The sequence below is a fragment of the Amblyomma americanum genome, chromosome 6 (assembly GCF_052857255.1).
Source record: "Amblyomma americanum isolate KBUSLIRL-KWMA chromosome 6, ASM5285725v1, whole genome shotgun sequence".
Lineage (NCBI taxonomy): Eukaryota > Metazoa > Arthropoda > Arachnida > Ixodida > Ixodidae > Amblyomma > Amblyomma americanum.
Genome location: NC_135502.1, coordinates 99,068,626 through 99,075,085, shown reverse-complemented (window position 1 = coordinate 99,075,085; position 6,460 = coordinate 99,068,626).

Genomic DNA, 6,460 nt, shown 5'->3' with positions numbered 1-6,460 from the left:
AGGCTTTTCCTGTGCAAGCATGCCTTCCGCTGTAGTTGCGAGATCGCGCTTGTCTCCATTTCCCACTACATTAAGGACTCTCTGGACGATCATACTCCCACTGACATCATCCAACAAGACTTTAGCGGCGCTTTGGATACATTGGACCGATATATGGGTCTTTAGAAACTTGCGACAGCAGGTTTGCGGGGCTGGCTCCGTGCTTGGCCGCATTGGCCATTTTCTCCTCAGCGGGACTCAAAGGGTCGTCTTTCTGGAGACCTTCTCAGAAGATTTAGATCCCGGTTCGGTCCCGGGACGCGCTCTGTTCTATGTTTCTTGAACGACACGCCGAAAGCCGAGAGCACGTCGCTTATTCAGTATGCAGGCAACGCCTTTATCGTAGTTGCCCTCAACTTGCCCTCATCTGTAATACGTATTCAAAGCGATTAGAGCAAAAGCGAAATCTACAGCTGATGCGCAAACGCATATTTATCGTATAACTTCGCACGACCGACTGCATTTTTTTTTCTTCCCTCTCTAATAAATGCCTGACGGCTGTCGTATATAAAAGGGTGGCGGATAAAAGAAAGGCGGCGGGACGGGGCTAAGCTATAGCAGGTATAGGCGGACGTGGCAAGGAGTTAGAAAGCAAGCACAAGCTACATCTAGGTAGCCAACACTGAAAGGAACCCAGTGGAGCGGCAACTGGTGTAGCTAAATTTAGCACAGGAGTCTAACCTTGACGAGAGGAGTGATAACACTGTCGTCACTACGCAAGAGCGCAGCTTACAATCTAGCGAATCGCATTTGAACGACACGCTGGGGAATAAGCGCTCCAGGAAGGGTTAGCTGATTTTGTGTTGGGAATCGAACCAGCATGGGCAATTCCTGCGTTTGCTCCACGCTGCTCTTGCCCATTTTTCTCGCGGTTCGTGATCGTTTGGTTTATGGTTTGGTTTATGGGGGTTTAACGTCCCAAAGCGACTCAGGCTATGAGGGACGCCGTAGTGAAGGGCTCCGCAAATTTCGACCACCTGGGGTTCTTTAACGTGCACTGACATCGCACAGTACACGGGCCTCTAGAATTTCACCTCCATCGAAATTCAACCGCCTCGGCCGGGATCGAACCCGCGTCTTTCGGGCCAGCAGCCGAGCGCCGTAAGCACTCAGCCACCGCGGCGGCTGGTTCGTGATCGTGTGGCGTCCATTGTAGGTGACTTGGAGATACAAACCCACGAGTGTGACCCATAAAAAAACAGAGTTATTCCGTGCTGACTTAATCCCGTGGCGACAAGTTCATTTTTCAGCATAGCAGAGAATTTCGCACCCAAAAAAGAAATGCTCCTTCAAAATTCCGAAAACATTCTTGTAACGAACACAGTCCACATCTATTCATGATATACGTGTTTTTAAATGTTTCCTGGCATGACAATGTCTAGGCGAGATACCCATGTTGTAATAATGAATGAAGTTTCTGAGCTGGCTTGTGCAATTCTGAGCGACTATAAAGTATATGAAAATTATTACCCGGGAATCAATTGAATTTAGGGGGTGTGAAATATACAGATTTTGACATATGCTTAACTTTTTCGCAACAGAAAATAGTGCACTTTTCACATATGGGCGAGGAATATTTCAAGATGAGCTAATTGACTGGCTGCGGTTAGTACACAATACGTAAGAAACAACGCTCTTCACATGATGAGACAAGACACTCAGGGATGTCAATCCGTTTCTTCAAACCAATACAGGAATAACACCTTGGCAAGCACAAAACGCAGGACAGAGTTTTAAAAATTCGGCAGAAGGTGTATATGTCGTCTGTTCGAATCCCTGTCGCAAGCTAGCCTCCAACTCGACTTGCACTATTCGAAACGAGAAATGGTATGAAATACAATGCAGTGCAATATTTATTGTGAATAAAGGGGAAGAAATGCATTTGGCAGGCCTGCCAAAGCGTCGGAGGGCTTGACTCGCAGTCAGGTCACAGAAAATCGCACATATATCAGCGGAGCGAAATGTTCAATTACAAGTCATGCAAATGTCATTTTAAACTTCGCAAATTCTAAGTAACTTTTTAATCTTACGTCATGCATTTGCACCTAACACAGGCGCTGGCAATTTATCAAATATGGCTGGAACATAATATTGCCCGTTTTTTCTTCCGTACTTTGTCGCAGTCTTGGAGATCGCGTGCGGTTCTTTCGGTCTTAGGCCGTGGGCTGGAGTATACCAAATCATAAACCCATTGCTCCAGAAGTGTTTAATTACAACTCTTTCAGCAGTCAGATTAACAATTAAAATTAGAAAAATTACGTGGCCTAAAGACATCTGACTAAGTTAAAGCTTGGCGCATCATAGCCTCAGTTGCTTTTGCGCCATTAAAATCAATATCAATAACTAAGTTAAAGCTGTATGACAAACGGTTGCTTCACAATTGCGACACGAATGTCGGGAAAGCTGAAGCCACAAGGGGGTAAGCCAGTGGCGATTGTATATCGACGAACGACTTCTATAGGATTGCCTGAAGTGACTGCGCCCGGCTTGGTGTTCGCGTCATACGACTGCTTGATGACACCACCCCATTTTTCTTGCCATCGCTGGGATTTTCTCCACCGTTTTGCGAGTACAGTCACCACGCCGGATTTTCTCGTAATGGGGCTAGTAAAGCTTTCGCATTGAAAAATAAGCCTCCATTGGAGATTCACGAGTGGCTGCGGAAACGGTAAAGAGCGGCTTTGTTACGTCACGCTTGACGAAATGAATCTGTCCGCATCTTTGTTGGCATACGATTTTTAAAAAAGGTGGATGGTTGATAGATGCCCTATTCATTCCTTCGAACTCTTCAAGCAAGCAGGTGCGACTAACGGTATCAATCGAGCTACTGCTCCCAGTACTATTAGAGCTCCGTAAGGCTCAAGTTGAAACCTTCGCCGCTGGTGGTCCAGGGAAAGAGGATGTAGACTTAACGCCTTAGGAGCGAAGGAACAAGTCCGGCGCCGCACACGTGCTCTAATCCCTCCGTGTGCGGTAACCCTCCCCCGTGGTCTTACCCGTGCAGAGGAGGTTGCGCTTCGGAGGATACGGGTCGGGGTTGCCTTAACTCCAGCTGTGACACGCAAGTGACCGCATTTCAAAGATTTATATCCCCACCCCGGGTGTCCAGTCTGCAAGAACAGAGACTGTGAGGCGGATATCCACCACTTGTTGTGGGACTGCCCGGCGCTGAAGCCGACGAGAATTCGGCACCTGGCGGCAGTGGGACTCTCACCGGACATTCCGGATTGCTATATTGCCTGGGCACAGGGTCCATGCATCATTCACTTCTTGATTTCATCAAATCAGCCCACCTCTTTTCATTTATTTAAGCATCTTACTCATCTCTCACTTCATAGTTTTTAGGCCCTGAGGCAATAAACATCGCTTCAAAAAAAAAAAAAAAACAAGACCGCTGCTGCGAACCGACATCAGAATAGAACTGCGAGCCGTGGCTGCAGGAGCCACGGCCAAGTGCCGTCTTTATTGTCTTCGCCGGTTGGCGCGCGCTATCCGGGTTCCCGGCGCCACTCAAGAGAGGGCGCTACAGCCCCCCCCCCCCCTCCCCTCCCCTCGCCCCCGCGCCTAGACTGCAAGTCGAAACGGACGGGGGGCCGGCGATGTTCCCCCTCCCCACATCCCCTTTCCCCATCCCCGCTCCAAGCTGTGCCCCCGCGATATGGGTGGCAGAAATCGAGCACATTCCCCCCACATAGCCACAAGAATGGCACTGGAGCATTAGGTCGGGCGGCGCTGGGAGTCGTTCCAGGGCTGTCTCCACGTAAGCCGGCTTAAGGCGGTCTAGGCTGACGATCTCTTCACGGCCGTTCTGTAGTAGGGTGGCGGTTTTCGGGGTGCAGTGGAGAACGCGGAAAGGTGCGTCGTAAGCCGGTGTTGGCGGTGCTCGGACAGCGTCGCGGCGCACAAAATTGTGGGCCGAAGTGGCCAGGTCAAGGTGCACGAAAATGTGGCGGGACGGATGCGGTAAAGTAGACCGGAAGTTTTTAACGCAGCCCAGCAGGCGTTGAAGGAATTCTTGAGGCTGTGATAGGAGCTTCTGTGATGTAAAGAAGTCTCCTGGAGGACGCAGAGCACTGTCATGCACCAGTTCTGCAGCTGAGCACTGTAAGTATTCCGGGATGACGGCCCTTACACCAAGGAGCACAAGGGGCAAGGAGTCGACCCAGGTGGCGCAATCAAGGCGGGCAGCTAGGGCGGCTTTCAATTGGCAGTGTAGGCGTTCCACTATGCTTTTGGCACACGGGTGATATGCAGTGGTACGGCAATGTCTGGCGCCGAGAATATGATTAAGGGAAGCAAACATGGAGGACCCAAACTGGCGTCCACGGTCGGTTGTCACGGTGCCTGGACAACCAAATCGAGATACCCATGGAGAAATGCGTGTGTTGTGTTGTGCTGGGTTTTATCGCAAATAGGCAGCTAAGGCCATCATGTGCCAAGCTCAAGGTATAAGAATGGTTTTCCGTAGAATGTTTAGGAATATTTAAAATCGTCGATGGTGCAGATGGCCTAAAGATATTGAACTGCTTGGAAAAAAACAGAAAAGAGGAAATCTGGAAATACTTAACAGTAAAAGCCCCAAAAACGGTAAGGTAGCCTCAGCAGCTATCCTTGGCTTGGCAAGGACCCTGAGGCTCCAAACCAATCAAATAAAGAACTTCAGCCTTCTTCTCAGGAATGATAAAGTGGCTGAGGTTTACCATGCAATAAAGTGAACCAGTGGTTTAAAATTTACAGTTTTCAAATACCCCTGCTTCTTTTAAAAAGCTAAAAACGGAGGGTGTGTTAGCAATATCATTATTATCTAAGAGCGGTGCTGGATGAAAAGGAATGCATTCATTATAAAATTGAGTAAAATACTTCTTTCTTAGTGTTTCAAGTTTCACACATGAAAATAAAATGTGATTAACAGTAAGAACATCTCCGCATTCGCAAATAGGTTTGTCTTGTTTTGTTAGCAGGAAGTTGTGCGTAAGGTGCGTGTAGCCTATCTGAAGACGGCATAAAATCACCTCGTTAAAACGTTACTGGTGAACACATGATTTAAATTCACCTAAAACCGGTTTTACCAAATGTAGTTTATTATTCACTTCGCCGTTCCATGTGGACTGCCATTTTTCTCTTAATTTACGCTGTACTAAGTTTATGAAATCCTGAAAAGGTATATTTACTTTTGTTATTTCCTTCCCACGAGCCTTAGCAGCGAACAAATCTACCTTCTCGTTGCCTCTTAACCCGACATGACTGGGAACCCAGCAGAGTTTTATGTTTTGTCCTCGATCTGTCGCTGTTACTACCTTGTGTATGATGTCACCAAGAATCGGAGTGACTGCATTTCTAGAGTGCAGACCTGTAAGTATACTGAGAGAGTCTGTGTAAACAATACTGTTGGTGAGGTTCTCGCTTTCTATTTTTTTCTATGGCCACACAGACTGCATAACATTCTGCAGTGAAGATGGGTGAGCACTGTGGAAGTCGTACTGTTTTCTCCGACTTCCCTCGGACCACTGCGCTTCTTCCTACGTAAACGCCTGTTTTTGAACCATCTGTATAAAACTGCATAAAGCTATTGTATTTTTCTTCGAGTGCAAGGAATTCTTGAAGTATATGTTGTTGCGGAGTTTGTTTTTATGAAACTGAGTAAGAGTGAGATCACAGCTTGCAGGAAAATTGTACCAAGGAGGTAGTGGATCTTGTCTTCGAGCAATGTCAGGTAATGTATCTAGTACGCCGAGGTTTTGGCACATCGCTTCAAAACGCAGGAGGAGTGGCTTAATAGCGAGTGGTTTATTGTTAAACAAAGTTCTAGATGGGCACTTTGTGACTATTGGGTAACATAAGTGTTTGGGCAGTGAACGGATTTTTAAAATGTGTGAGCAGGTGAGCATGGTTCTTCGATCTGTAAGTGACGGTTCGTTGATTTCTACATAAAGACTATTTATCGGCGACGTCCTGTAAGCACCAAAGGAAAGACGCAAACCTAAATTTATGTATTGGATCTAGTCGTTTCAGGTACGAAGGTCTCGCTGACCCATAAACAATACATCCATAGTCTAAGGTGGAGCGCACCACTGTGCGATAGATTTGTAAAAGATATCTCCTGTCAGCACCCCAACGTTTACGTGACAGTACTTTGAGTAAATTTAGGGATATGGAGGCTTTCTTTTTCAGTGCGTTTATATGAGGCAGGAAGTTGAGTTTTTTGTCAAAAGTTATCCCTAGAAATTTGTGCTCATTTTTGACGGGTATCTGTGCTCCATTCAGATGTATAAATGGGTCGGCTTGTATGCCTCGTTTCAGCGAGAAAAGGATGGCTACTGTTTTCTGTGTGGAGAACTGGAAACCGTTCTGATCTGCCCATGTCACTAGTTTATTCATTGTCAACTGTGTCTCTCGCATGTTGCTACGTTTGAGGATGTGC